The sequence below is a fragment of the Caretta caretta genome, chromosome 3 (genome assembly GCF_965140235.1).
Source record: "Caretta caretta isolate rCarCar2 chromosome 3, rCarCar1.hap1, whole genome shotgun sequence".
NCBI lineage: Eukaryota > Metazoa > Chordata > Testudines > Cheloniidae > Caretta > Caretta caretta.
Genome location: NC_134208.1, coordinates 99,139,081 through 99,155,397, shown reverse-complemented (window position 1 = coordinate 99,155,397; position 16,317 = coordinate 99,139,081).

The following is a 16,317-nucleotide window of genomic DNA, read 5'->3' as shown; positions in this document are numbered from 1 at the left end:
TGTTAGTAAGAAATGTTGTGTTGGTATTGTTTAAATGTGTTTAATTAGCTGTTTTAATAGTATGTATAAGGTAAAGGTTATGTAAATCACTGCTTTAATGAAATCCAATATGGAGTATATCATCTGTGACTCTCGGACTCCATCTCTGTAAGCAGACTTGTTTACTGTAAAGACCCCGGATTTCCCTGGCTCAAACTGGACTGAACCAGTTTTTCCCGCCAAAAAGGCTATATAAGAACTTGCTCGGCACCTGTGCAGGGCTGTCCATTCCAGCAGCAACACGTGCATGGTCGTGTCTTCCTAACACTCCAGAGCTAGAGAGAAGAGTACCATCTATCCCAAAGCGAGGTTGAGGAAGGAGAGGCCTGTCCTCACTATCCCTGCCACAGCGAACTGAATCCATTTTACCTCTGGAGGGTCCTGCTTTCCTGGTGTCCATCATCCCAGAGGGTCTCCCTGCCTGCAACGAAATCCATCAGTCGTCGGAACTCCCCAGTAGTCCTCCTCGAAGGCTCCACATCAGCTGGAGAGTAGAAGGTCCTGGGCTTCGCCCCTGTATGCTGTGTCCACTGCGCCTAAATCATAGGAAAAGGTTTCTGTATTGGGGTTTTATTTATTGTTTTTCTGAATACCAAGGGAGGTTTTGTGGGTCTGAGCTTCAAGCTTCTAAAGCCAGTCACTGAATCACTGTATGGTTAAGTTTGAGTTTCTTCCCTCTGTTTTTCCAGTTCTCTGTACCTTTACCCTTAATATACTTACCATTGTTTGCACCATATTACCTTGTCTTTCCTTCATTTTTATTACATCACACGGGGAGGGAGGGACACCCTTATTGTAAGCTAAATCCATTGGTGACAGACACAGAAGGGAGCCGAGTCTGCTCTTCTGAGAAAAGGGGCTTTCCTTTTCTTTCTTTCCCCCTACCATTTCTCAAATACTTTATCTCTGAAGCATTACCCTTACTCCCCTTGGGGTAATACATATATAACACACACACAGACAGGTGTGAGGATACTTAAAATGGGGAAATAGATTCAATACGTGTAATGACCCAGCCACTCCCTGTCTCTATTCAAACCCAAGTTAATGGTATCTAGTTTGCATATTAATTCAAGTTCAGCAGTTTCTTGTTGGAGTCTATTTTTGAAGCTTTTCTGTTGCAAAATTGCCACCTTTAAATCTGTTACTGAGTGGCCAGAGAGGTTGAAGTGTTCTCCTACCGGTTTTTGAATGTTATGATTCCTGATGTCATATTTGTGTCCATTCACTTACCCCAGATCAACTGGTACCTTAGATCTTACACCAAAGACAACACCTGCAGCCAGTTCTTTAATAAGCAATCTAAAGGTTTATTAACTAGAAAAGAGAAATAAGAGTTATTTAAAGGTTAAAGCAAGCAAAAAAATATGCACAAATGAGTTACCATCTAAATCCTAAGAGTGACAGAGTAATAGTGAGATGTCAATTCAAAGTATCTTTCAGGGCCGACCTAGGAAGCAGCCCTTGGGGATCACTGGCTTCAGTTTGGTGACTCCAGCCCCGTGACAGTTCAAACAGCAAAGAGAGTAGAAAAATCTTCACATCAGCTACTTTTATTTTCCTTTTTCAGCATTCAAAGCGATGGGATGAGGCCTTCTGCATGACTCCTCCGAGGGTGCCACAGGGCCATTAGCCAATCCTTGTATTGTGATGTTCTTTGATGGTTCATCTGGTTTTGACAGTTCTTCTGGATGAGCAGGGGCAGAATGAGGAGGGGATGATTTCTGTGCCTGGGTTCACAAGTTCAGAGCAAACATTTTCAAAGTTACAAAGCAAAACGTACATATTACCTTATAGCATGGAATACAGACATTATAAGTGAGATTAATGCATGCAGCAGCTTACAAGCATTTAATAGAGTCTAAACACAAAATATATTGTTATTAGACTAATAACTATTTTGAGCAAAACTAACATAGGTGAACTGGTCTGGTGTCCAGCTATGAGTTTGTCAGTTCTTTGCTAATACCTGCAGCCTAGGCCAGAGCTGGCATCTGGCCTGCCAGTGTCACAGCCCACATGACAGGTTAGAGTGGAGGAAAATCTGAAGCATTTTTTTCATAATAAATACCTGTATTATTCAGGTTAGTGAGTGATGCAGATAGACACAGACATAAAGGGATCTGATAGAAACATAACTGTCTGCTATGCTGACTTTATTGCTCAGGCAGCAAAACCTGAAAGTGAGGCTTTGCACTGCGGAGGAAGGAGTGCCCAAACATTTGAAGGGACAGGGCATCACAGTACTAATTAAAGAAGAAACCTGTTCAAGTTAGATTTATGTGAAGTATGAAAATACATGGACCTGAAGAACAAGTGAGCTTATCACCATCTCCCACTGTAGGTGGTGAATGTGGCAGCACTGGTAATCTGCCGTTTGCTTACACACATTCTGCACGCGCCATCCCCCAAGATGAACTCTCCAAGTCCAGCATTGACTAACTCCTACGTTATGACAGACTGCAGTTCACCTCTGCGGTGCCTCCTGATGGCTGTCTTGGGAATTAGCTCTGCACCCTCTTCTGGTGGTGTCTCACCCACCATCACCTCCGCTCCTGGACCCGTGTCACCCCAAGGACTGCAGCATCCTCTTCAGGACACAGCCCTCCAGTTGTGTCACATTCAGTTCTTCCCCTTTCTGGGGGAACTGCAGTCAACTGTTCAGCCACTTCCTTCAGTAGCAGCCACAACCAATTGTCTGGCTATTTCCTCAGTGGCAAGGAAGGGGGGGACCAGGACCACCCACTACTCCAGTCCCAGGGACCTTGTAGATGGCAGCCATGTGCTATGTCCCCTCCAACCTCTCCATACCTTTCCCTGGGCCACTTCCCCATGGCCCCCAGCACCTTCTTCACCCTTACCTCAGGGCTTCAGCCTGACAGTCTTAGCAGCTAACCAGGAACTCTCTCTAGCTTCCCAGGTCAGTGCTGGCAACATTGCTCTGTCCAGGATGCTTACACTCCTTCCTCCTGCTAGGAGCCTGACCTGCCCTCCTCCTCAAGCTCCAGGCACTCCTTCCTCCTGCTATGAGTATGACCTTCCCTCCTCCTCAAGCTCCAGGCAACTACTGAACTCTGCTCTGCCCTGCAACCCTTCTTACACAAGCCTGCCAGGCCATGATTGGCTACTCCTCTCAGCCCCTTTCTAATTGGCTGCCTCTGGCATAGCCTCTCCAGGGCTGTTTTTAACCCCATTTCTGGCAGTGAGGGGCAGCGCCCCATCACATATGTGCAGAATGCAACTGACCCCTTTTTAGGAAAATCAACAAGGAAAATTCTGCTAGACAGATATTGTTATAAGACCTCTCTGATTTAGTAAGAATTATGAGATACAGTAATATGTGCAGATGTAAGTTACCAGATCGTGGATTCAGCATCAGGGAATATGTTTCAAATACTGCACAGGGTCCACATTTATATAGTCTATAAATGTAAAAGAGATGCAAATATCATATTGTTCCATGGCAAGCACTATTTAAATAATTGGGCTTTTTTAAACCTAACTAAAGAACAGTCAACACAATTGCAAGTACACAGATCTAGTCACCAGTCATTTCATATTAATTAATATTCCCTCCCTCATTTTTTGATCAGTCGGCTTCCATTATGACCACCTACCTCTTGGAGAGCATTTGTCATTTACACACTTTATGCAGCCATGTGTACTCATCACTGAATCTAGTATGTGTCCTCTACAAATAACTGGGCCAGATCCTCCTCAGTTGGAAGAAACTGGCATACATCCTTTGGATTAAATGGAGCTCTCCTGATTTACATCAGCTGAGGATCTGGGCCTGACTTCCTGTGTAAAATGGTATTTTTAAAACATATCAGAACATCTTGTTTAAAATGGTTTCAGTTCTTTTAACAATGTACTATCTTGATCAGTGGTTTGAGCATTGGCCTGCTAAACCCAGGGTTGTGAGTTCAATCCTTGAGGGGGCCATTTAGGGATCTGGGGCAAAAAATTGGGGATTGGTCCTGCTTTGAGCAGGGGGTTGGACTAGATGACCTCCTGAGGTCCCTTCCAACCCTGATATTCTATGATTCTATGATTCTCTGATATTCCTTGAATGTCCAGTAAGTGGACTACGTTCTTGTCCACTTTAACAGTTGGTTTTGTTAAACCTATTGCATTACCTGAGGAACTTGTTTCTAAACACCTCAAAAATAAGGCCTTTGAATTCCAAGTTCTGTTTTCATCATTTTTGAGAGAATATTGGGTTCTAAGCATCACTTATGTGTGTTTCCAAGAATAAATTTGCTAATGTCACTGAAGTTTTTATCATGCTTCTTCAATTTTTGTGATATTGGGTTGGATTTTATTTTATCACATAAGAACAAGATTTCTTAAGGCATTTAATCATGACAGCAGGTTTCCATGATTTATCTTCACCTCTTACCCAAACATCAATATGTACCAGAGGAGTGGAAGGCTTGCTAGCTTAATTCTAATGTTACCTTTTAATTTATAATAAAAGAATATTCTTCATCTATCACAGTAAACCTACAGGTTCTAGTATCAACAAATATGATTTTAAAGGATGAAATATGCTAGTTCTTCTTGTCCTGAACTATTATTCTACTGAGACAAGTTCTTCCAATGGAAAATATTTCAAGTGATTTAGGCCCAATCCAGCATTGATTGAAGTCAGTAGAAACACACCCATTTACTTAAGTAGCTGTTTGATCAGGGCCTATTTGGCCCGTTGCTTTGTGAATATTTGGGTGACTATATAATCTGCATAGATTCATAGTTCAGTGATAATCCATGAAACTCCTTGTTGAGGGAGAAGGTACTGAGTATCTTCCAGTATCCCATATCATGCAAAATATATTGGTACATTATGGTTTCATTTTGCAAGTTTTTTCAATTACTAACAAGCATCTTGCATCTGAGTGCCAAAACTTCTTAAAAGAATGAATAGTATTAATGAATGCACCTTGTCATGATTTGGGGAATCTGTACAATTCATGAATTCCGTTTGAGATTATGAACTCTTGGTATGGATCGTTACCAAACTGCAGACTCCATTTTGGGGAGTTTCTTATGTTCTTTGTTGTCCTGTTACCTCCATGTTGGACTGCAATTCCAAAGGCTGGTGGCAAAGAGATAACAAAAGAGGGTCATTGGCTTAAGTGCTGGACCACTGAAACGTAGTTGCTCTAGATCACGGGTGATCAACCTACGGCCCACAGGCCACACACAGCCCATCAGAGCATTTCAGTGGGCCCGCGGCCTGCTTCAACACAATATACTAATGGCCAATTCATTAGCATTTTGTTGTCATATTTACATCATTTTAGTTTGCACAAGAGTGTAAATAGACAACACAGTACATAGACACACCTATCTCAATACATAGGAAACAAGCTGAACTTAAAATATAAATCAATATAGGTGACTTTAAATCTTATTAAAATATGTAGAATCTATTTGGCCCAGACAAGGTTGTGCTTAGGTTGATGTGGCCCTCCTGTGCAATAAGGTTGTGTGCCACTACTCCAGACAAAAGACTGCTCCCAACTAGAACAACTGGTTTCTCAAGAGAGACCATCTAGCAATGAAGTCACCAGGTAAGGGACTGAGAGCACCTGGGGAAGGTGATCCAGGAGTCACCTGGCAGAGGAGACTGGAAGGTTATAAAGGGCAGGAGTTGCTATATTTGTTCTTTCTTTCTTCAGCCATTATTCACTGGCTAAAGATGAGGGAAGCTGCTGCAGGAGCCAGATGAGGCAGGGTGGAGGGGACCCTGCCTACCTGAACACAGACGGTCCCCCAGGGAAAGGGTGAGTTGGAGTGAGGGATAACATCTATAGGGTTTATTATTTTTCATATAGAGCTGTATATTTCTCATGTGAATAAGAAGAGAGCAATAATATGTTAGACTCTCTGCAAAGTGTGTGTCATATGGCATAACTATCATGTGGCCCCTGGGAGAGTTCAACTGTAACCCAGAATGCTTACACTTTTGGTAGGATTTTTGGAGAGGAGCTACAGAAGGGCATGTTCAAAACATGTGTAATCACAGTTCCCAGGAGGGCATGTTAGAAGGTCTATACTTCAAGAGTGTGCCTAAGGATCCCAAGACTGTGGCAGACTCTGAAGGCTTAACACACCTAGAGGGTTCCTGGCAGCTGCAGTTCCCAGCATGCCCTGAGTGAAGAAGAGGGCAGCACACAGGAAACTCTGTGCAAGCCTGGGACAGAGCATCAGGCTGTATCTCCTTCTAGATTCCTTGGCTCTGGGGGAAGGAGAGGGCGGTGTCTGGTAAAGGGGGAGTCCTGCAACTGGGCTCTGGGGGAGGAGGGGGTGCTGCTATCTGGGCAAAGAGGGCCCCCCGGCTGGGCTCTGGGGCGGGAAGGGGGCAGAAAAACAGGAACTGGATTGTCATAGGGGTTTCTTTAACTCTCTATTCCTGGGGGGAATTTTTGCATGTGTCTGTATTGTTACAGACATACTTGCTGACAGGTATTTTGAAATAAATTACCAAAAACTGAAACTGGCGTAATTATGTAGTGTTATTTTGACAAATAAAATTTGCCAAATTTTGCAGATTTTTTAATTTTTTGCCACAGAATACCCCCAGGAGTAAAATCAGGGTCAACTATCGGCCATGGCCTGTTGAAATAGGGTGATTAATCAAAGGTACCCTTGCTGAGACTTCCTGTAAAACAGGTACAGGACAGTACCATGTATGGCTGTTGGGAACATCCACAACCTTCAGATAACAAACTCCATGCTTAATTAATGAATTAATTAACTTAATTAATGAATGTTTGTAAAGTATGCTGTGAGATCCTTGGATGAAAGGTGATATAAAAAGAGCCTGGGGTTTTGTTATTAATGGGAAGCAGAGATTTTTTTAGAGACACAAGCAAACTTCAGTTAAACAGGAGCTTCAGTTAACTGAGGCTCAGAACAATGGCAGTGACCTGTACTGCATCTAGCAACTCTGTCTTCTGTGCAGCAGTGACCAACGCTGGAATAGGTGTGTGTGTATTTAATATCTATTCAGTACAGTATATTTTCTCTCTGAGTGTGTACAGGCCTGGATTAATGCAGGGGCTTAAGAGGCTGTAGCCCAGAGCCTTGGGCTAAGGGGGTCCCGCAAAATAAATCCATAATTATATACAATTCAGGGGTCACAAACCCATTGATCACGATCGACTGGTCAATCCTGGAGCCTCTGCCAGTCGACCGCTAGAAGTCCAGTGGTGCAGCAGGGCTCAGGCAGGCTGCTTGCATGCCATGGCCCCACTCTGCTCCCAGAAGCGGCCGGTTGCTGGCACATCTCTCCAGCCGCTGGTGGGGGGAGAAGGCTCCATGCGCTGCCCCCACCCCCAGTGCCATCACCCAAGCTCCCATTGGCCAGGAACCATCCAATGTGAACTGCAGGGGTGGCACTTGCACGTGTGGGCAGCGCACAGAGACACTCTATCCCCCTCGCCCCAGGGGCATGCAGAGATGTGCCGGCAGCTGGCTGCTTCAGGGAGCAGCGTGAGGCCACGGCATGCAGGCAGGCAGCCTGCCTGAGCCCTGCTGCACTGCCATCTGGGAGCCATCTGTGGTAAGCGCCTTCTGGCTGGAGCCTGACCCTCACACCCCCTCCTGCAACCCAATCCCCTGCCCCAGATCAGAATCCCCACCAGCACCAAACTCATTCCCAGAGCCCGCACCCCTCACCCTTTCCTGCATCCCAACATTCTGCCCCAGCCTGGAGCCCCCTCCTGTACCCAAACTCCCTCCCAGTAAGAAACTAAGGGCTAGTCTACACTGGCAATGCAAAAGCACTGCTGAGGCAGCGCTTTAGAGTACCTTGTGTGCTCGCAGCGCAGCGTAACCACACAAAAAAATCACCTCCAAAAAACCCCACCTCCACGACGGGCGTAGCTACCAGCCCCGGGGCACTGTTTACACTGGCGCTTTACAGCACTGCAATTTGCTGCGCCAAGGGGGGTGTTTTTTCACACCCCTGAGCAAGAAAGTTGCAGTGTTGTGAATTACCATTTTTTGTAGACAAGCCCTAATATAACAGCTGTTCTAAGGTAAGAAATAGGCTATTTTGAATTAACTTAAAACATGTAGAATATAGTTAAGACTGAAATATAACCACAGAATGCCTTTATGTTAATTAAAAGGCAAGTTTAGTATAGCGTTAATAGCCTCAATGCCATAATTGTGATCATTTTGTTTTAAATTAAGAAAGAGACATGTATACAGGGGCCCCACAAAATCTAATAGCCCCAGGCCCACAGGAGAGTTAATCTGGCCCTGAGTGTGTATACATATAAACATAAACACAAACATACTATTAATTTTGGGACCCAGATTATGAACTCTTTAAAACAGGGAGTCTGTGGGACTACTCATGGAGCCACTGTACATCAGTGGGAATGGGGGATTCATAATCTGGCCCTTTGATACCAAGAAGACTGAATTCTACATAACAATTTGCAACTTCAGAACAGGTCATTTAGATTTCTTTAATCTCTATCATTCTAGTTACCCCTTCACTAAGGAGTTTTTCTATGTCCCACCTCTAAAAACTTTATTAATCAGTTTTTTTTGGTATATGAACCATTCTTGCTTCCTCTTTACATTTGAGCAGTTTTTCTCTGCAGATCATGTATTCCCATATTCTTTGTTTTTTCTCATTTCAGACTTCAGAAACCATGCTTTGCCTCAAAGTGTCTGTACTGTACACCCTTTTGCCAGAGAAATAATGGACCTTCACATCACATTTTATACTTTTAACATCATTCTTTGAATTTTTGTGGCTGTAGCTGCACCTGGCATTTAAACAGGCTGTCTATGAATTTGTGGTCTTTTCCAATACGAATTACAATTATTTTATTTTTTGTCCATAAAGAAATTAAGAGTTTTGAGCATGTGGATCTGCAAACAAATATTTCCTTTTAATATTGCACATAGTTCTTTTCAAACTTTGTTAGCTATCTAGAACTAGATCTCACAGGTTACTAACTCTGAAGCATACTGTTTGTGCTCATGAAGTATTCACTGGCAGATTAATAGTTCTGGGTTTCAGTATTTTAATACTGGTGTATCTACTCCTGTTCTTTTTGTGGATACAGACTAACACGGCTGCTACTCTGACACCTAATATGAGGCAGAGATTTAAACTTTTAAAAAGAAGCAGCCTGTGCTTTTGTCCATTCCCATGCTTCTTTGCTCTTCCAGCAACTCCGCTGAGGTTTATTTGCAGATGTTATGCTGGACTAAACTATTTCAAATAATTGGTAAGGCGCATCCATTTTCTTAGAAGTTAGAGAAGGCAAAGACCTTTTCTACCCACCAGACAATGGCAGAATGTCCCATACTTTGAATTACATGCTACCTTCGACAACAATTCAGAAAGAAGAACTATCTATCTGAAAAGCCCACAAATCTATTAAAGAGGGACAAAAGGGCAGCAACTCCATTGAACTCTTCCCCTGTGCTCCAAAATCCAAGAGCAATCTCCATACGGCTGGGTCTCTGTGATAGAGTATACAAATGTCACAGTAGTCAACATGGGGTTAATGAGCTATTGCAGGCTATTGAGATACCTGGGCCTAAAAATTTACCCTAATTGGAAGTTCAGTGGTAAAAAGTTCAACCCATCCTGTTTCACCTTTCCCATGAAGATGTAAGACTTGATGGAAGGAGCTTAAAAGGAGAGAACGCAGCACAGTTGGAGGCAGACCAGACAGAAGAGCAGGCCTTCAGTCCTCAGGTCCTGGAGAAGGGTCTGGTGAAAGCAGGAGCTTCTTGAGTGGCTGCTGCCTGATAGTTCCCTCCCTGAATTATACCATAGACTGGCCTGTGAGGTGGACTGAGGCCATGGATTGCCAAGGGTCTCTGAGGAAAGAGTCCTACAGTGTCCGTGTGAAAGTTTATTTATGTTGGTTTATTTTCCTTCATTGACAATCCTGGAAGGGGTGGAGTCTGTCTCCTATGAACAACCCTGTGTGGCAGATTGCCTGGTTGTTGTGGAGCAGAGGATGGGTGAGTGCAAAGGCCCTGTCCCAGCCCTAGGGGTGCCCTCAAAGAGGAACACAGTAACAGTCTCTGTTAGAGGGAGGAAGGATTCTGGGGACAGTGCAGGAGTATCTACACTGTGAAGCATGGTCCCTGATGGAACAGTTGAGTTTTCAAGTAGAAATCCATTCAGGAATTACTGCTGGTTGAACTAGGCAGAAGTAGCTCTCCCTGCACAGCTGCAAACCCCACTTCTAAAAGGAGGATTTTGCAGAAGCTGCCACTGGAAACCACATGGCAGCTCAGGGCCAACTATGTAGAGGAATTTGGCCTCCATGTAGATATTCTTTGCTCTTACTATTTTCTAGAAATCTGAGATGATTTTGACACAACTATGGATTCAGAGTTGGAATCCATTACCTGCACCCCCACTATAACATTCTGAGAAAATGCCAGGAGTGTGAAAAAAAGTGTTTCCTGATAGGCCCATTATATTGAACCTCCCCAGGTACTGAGCCTTGATGTAGTGGGAAAGGTTGCTTGTTGCAATGACCCTAAGAGATATGCTGATGATAGTAGAACACCTGCCAGATCTACCCAAGCCAGACAGGTCAAAGGGGAGGAAACAGGCTAAAGGGAGTCCACTGGTCCTCCTGGTAGGTGGCTGTGAGTCAGGCTAACAACCTCTCCATGTAAAACTGTTACAGAAAGAATCCAGAGACAAGATGAGTCTGTCACAGATTTGCAAATAGAAACATCAACTGTAGAGAAGCACAATCTGCTGAACGTAAGACAATACAGTACCTGGTAAACCAGCAAATCCAGCTGACACTATAATGATGGAGAATCAAAGCCACAAGAAAGTTTTTCATCTGAAATGGAGTATCTTCACAGGTAAGGTTAACATAAGAATTAGGTGTTGGACTGTTAGATCACTTCAGACCACTGGTAGACTGATACAAGTTATTAAAAAATGAAAAATCTTTGGCGTAAATATACTTTCGATTGAGATGAGGTAAACTGATGAGAGAAAATATCATCAGAAGACAGGATTGTTTATATTCGGAAAGAGAGGATGACAAATAGGGAGAGGCTTAGAGTTAGTATTGAGCAAGGAAGCCACTAAAACACTGAGGGCATGGGAACCTGTAAACTCAGGAATATTGACTGTTCACATTGTGACAAATCAGACAAAAGTCATAATTCAGCATTATGTGAAACAAATGATAGTACCAAATGAGTCAAAGACTGTTTCTATGAAAGATTGCAGTGTCTTTGTCAAGATCAATAAATATGACATTGTTATTTTCATGGGAGATTTAAATGCATAATAGTGAAAAGGAACATATTATGGGCAGACATGGCATCCCAGGACATGCTGACAATGGAGAATGTCATGTTAAACTTTGTGACCTATGCAGTCTTGGCATTGGGGGGACACTATTTCCATGGAAGGAGAAACAAACTGACACAGAAATCAAATGATGGCTGCACCCAGAAACAACTTGACCATGTTGCCAGTAGTAGGCACTGGGAGAAGTTCATTGTTGTATCCCAGTGTTTACGTGAGTTCTAATGTTAGAAGTGACCACCATCTTGTTATTGGGAAAAACAAAATAAAACTAAAAAAGGTATCATCACATAAGGCAGAGAGTATGTATACTAGAAAGTAGGAGAGCCAGCCGTGAATGTGCATTTCAAACTACAGTTCAGTAAGAGATCTGAAGAGTTAGACACTGATGAATGGCATAGAATAACAAACAATGGCAGTTTTTCAAAGACACAAGGATGAATGCAGGCAGGACCACAGTGAGGGTGAGAAGATCTAAGAAAGAAGAACAGCTCCAACCAAATACATGGAAGCTTGTTGAACAGAGGAGAGAATTAAAGAAGAGAATTCAACAAGACTGAGACAGCAGCAAAAGAGATATTCTGCCACAAGAATATGCAGACAAAGACAAGGAAGTTAAAAGATCAGCCAGGAGAGAGAATAGATGGAAAATAAAACAAGAGAAGCTGAGGAGGTGTACAAGACAGGGGATTCTAAAAAGTATTTTCTAGTATCTAAACTGACATTACAATTCGCAAACCATTGTGGTATTGTTAAGGCTCAAGATGGTACAATTTTAACCACAGAGGAAGGATAGAGAGCTCATTCTATGAAATATTTCCAGGCTGTGTTTAACCAGCCAGAACCACTAGCACAGACTGAATGATGTGAAGAAATAGCAGACTTACCTATATCCCTAGAAGTGATTGCCTCTGAGGAGGTAATTACGGATGGAATATTCAAAAGGAGTTAGGCTCCTAACTTTTGAGCATTTCATCCTAAAGCTATAAAGCCAAATGAAGAATAGTAAAGCACCAGGCTGCGAAAAGATAAATACTGAAATGTTTAGATGTGTCCTAAAGACTGGAGAAGAGGGGTTACCCTCAAAAATCCCTAAAAGAGGAACCAGCTTATTTATGATAACTGGAGAGGGGTGACATTTCTATCTGTACCTGGAAAAGTGTTTTACATTATCATTTTGCATAGGATAAAAACTGCTGTTGATAAAGTACTTGGGGAAGAACAGGCTGGATTTCAGTCTGGTAGGATTGTATTCGGAGCAGATTTTCACCTTGAGAAAACTTACTGCGAAACGCTTAGAATACCAGCAGAAAATGGTTTTTAATGTCCTTGATTTTACTAAAGTGCTTGATAGCATCCACAGAGACGCCCTCTGGAAGCTCCTGAGACCCTATGGAATTCCAGCAAAGATTGTTAAATTAATAGAAGCTTTGTATGACGAGTCTGCATGCTACATGGTGTATCAGGATATAGAGCAGAGACATGGAATGGTTTAAGATTGTTACTGGCATAAGAAAAGGTTGTCTACTACTTCCATTTCTCATTCCAAAATCTACAATAATGCAGAAGAGAAGAGCACTGGTTGCTGCCAAGGACACTGGTATTGGTTGGGCAAGACAGAAGCTGCAAGACTTAGATTTTGCAGATGATATAGTTATACTGGATAACAACTTGGGTGAAATGAACAGACTTTTTAAAAGAATAAAAGTAGAAGCTGCCAAAGTGGGACATTGTATCAATATAAGAAAGATCAAGACCATGGAGAAGGATGATTATGTCATAAAGGTCACCACTGTCATGGAAAATCAGGATTTTGCCATTTAATTCAATGCCAAAAATCATGACTGTCACAGAAACAGTGATTTTTGCCATGTTTATGGACCCTGCTGCTATCTATTAATAGTCTGTTAATTCACTTTGATTTAGTCCCATTTCAAAGAAGACTCACTCAAAGCAAACTAATGAACTGTTAGTGTGCAGCAGCAGCGTCCACACCAACTGTTCGAACAGTTAATGCACAGCAGCTGATCAAAGTGAACCAAGGTCAGATCTACATTACACACTTACTTTGGTATGACTATGTCTCTCCGGGATGTGAAAAATCCACACCCCGAGTGACATAGTTATACCAACCTTAACCCCTCCATACCCACTCTGATGTAGACAGCTCTATGTTGGCAGGAGAGCTTCTCCCGCTGACATAGCTACCACCTCTCATGGAAGTGGAGTAACTAAGCCATCGGCTTAGAGGGTCTTCATCAAAGTGCTACAGCGATGCAGCTGCTCCAATGCAAAGTGTAGATCTGCCCTAAGGAACTGTTCATGTGGGCCCTGTGGGTGTCTATTCACACTGGTCTACACTGGGGGCGGGGCGGGGATCAATCTGAGTTACGCAACTTCAGCTACATGAATAAAGTAGCTGAAGTCAACGTACTTAGATCGACTTACTGTGGTGTCTTCACCGTGGTGAGTCGACTGCTGCTGCTCCCCCGTCGACTCTGCCTGCTGTTCTCACAGCGCTGGAGTACAGGAGTCAATGGGAGAGCACCTGGGGGTCGATTTATCGCGTCTAGACTAGACACAATAAATCGATCCCCACTGGATCGATCGCTGCCTGCCAATCCAGCGGGTAGGGAAGGCATACCCTTAGAGTTTGTTAACTTACTTGTATCAGCTGCCATGCATTAGCAGTTCCTTAGTTTGCTTTGATCTAGTCCCATTTCAAAGAGGACTAGATCAAAGTAAACTAATACACTGTTAATGGGTAGCACCCAATACAATATTTTGTTGCTGTGACCATAGCGTGAATTATCTATTTTTATCATGACTGTGCAGTGACTTACACATAATTTTACTGTGACAAAATTGCAGATAATAGAGAATGCTGTCAACACGGGCAGATGTGTGATTGATGGAGAAGGGTACAAAAGAGTTAATGATTTCATCTATCTTGAAAGTACAATAACTGCTAATGGCTGGCTCACTAAAGAAGTGAAGGCAAGAATCAGCAAAGCCCATGGATCATTTTCATATTTGTCAACCATCTGGAAGAGTAAAATTAGGTCGGACAACACTATTGTCCTTCCAACACGACTGTATGCCTTGGAAACATGGCAGATGGTGGAAGTACACAACTGGAAACTGAAGGCATTCTACCAGCATCGTTTAAAAAGAAATCTTGGGAATTCTCTGGAGAAATCATGTAAATAATGCGGAAGCGTTGTGCTGCACAGGTCAGCAGACTGTGGCCCCAGTAATCTGACAGAGATGGCTATGATGGTTTGGCCATGTCATGAGGCTACCCAATGGCAGAAGCACAAGGAATGTCCTAGATAGGATCCCACCTGAAGGGAAAAGAAGCCATGGAGGACAAAGAATGACCTGCCATGATGATGGAAAGGGATGCTGTTGTCATGGAGACAACTTACGATGAAATCAAATATCTTACTTTAGACAGTCAGCAGTGTGGAAAAATGGGTTGCCTCATGTACTACTGGGCACAGGACATTGTAAATATACATCACACACACACACACCTATACTCTAAACACTTTGTCCAATCTAGTCTTTATTTACTTAAAGCAATGTGGTTTACACTCCTTCCCTTGGGAGACTATTCTACAGATTGGTAGACTGCACTGTAATTTTTCCTGTTGGTCAGCTTTATTCAGTCTAATTCTGTTACTACAATTACTACTATTGTGCCTTTATAGCTGGAATGTATGGTATGTTCTACATACTGTGTGTATATTGCCGACTATTATCTCAGTGCCTCCTAGTCTTAGTCATGTAAAAAGTTTATGTCCTTTTTGCAGTACTGCTAATACTGATGTTACACCAAGTGCAAGTCTTATAAATTTGTACTGGCCAAAATACTGCTAAGATATGCAACAGGTCCTTAATGTTAAACTCCTAAATCTATAAGTAGGCATTTTAAAAGTGGCCTGATTTTCAAAAGTGCATTGGAGTCAGCAGGATCTGCTGGGTGCTCAGCAGTGTAAAAATCAGGAGTGGGAGTGGGCTCCATTATCTGGAAGTTCCAAACTCCCACTTCTTGCCTTAGGGTGGAGACCCTCTTACAACATTTGGGGAGGCAGATGCTGCTGCTGATCTCTGAAGTGAGGTTCCACACAGGCCTCCTCTTTAGAAGTTAGGAGCCTTGATTTTCAGTGTTCATGTTTGAAAAGTTTGGCCTAGACTTTTCAGGTTGAATTCTGAACTGCTTTACACTCCCATAGTTGGGATTATATGGGGTATTAGTCAACACTAAATTTGCCCCGTTAAATACAATTTGCCAAAATCCTGTGCGAGCCTCTAGCACTAATGGATTCAGTCAATTTAACACTAACTTCTGTTTTCATGGTGGCAATGTTCTCTTTTATATGTCTTAAGATTATTTGTATCAAGAAATATAGTAACTTTGCAGCTCTGATTTTCTACTATAGCTATGCAATTTGGCCAGATCATGCATTTTTGTTGTTGTTGTTGCTCCTTGATTTTTCTCACATCTACTGCAATTCAATTTTTACATCCTTTTCACATCAGTCAAGTTTTTTTCTAGGAAGATGTACTGCAGGCTTTATTTGAGTGTGATGTGTTATTTAGTCTCTCCAGACCTTTTGGGGGATGGAACAGCATCCGTATGAGGAGAGATTAGTAAGAATGGAACTTTTCAGCTTGGAAAAGAGATGACTAAGGGGGGATATGATAGAGGTCTATAAACTCATGACTGGTGTGGAGAAAGTAAATAAGGAAGTGTTATTTACTCCATTTCATAACACAAGAACTAGGGGCTCCCAAATGAAATTAATAGGCAGCAGGTTTAAAGCAAGCAAAAGGAAGTATTTTTTCACACAACACACAGTCAACCTGTGGAACTCTTCACCAGAGGATGTTGTGAAGGCCAAGACTATAACAGGGTTCAAAAAAGAACTAGATAAGTTCAT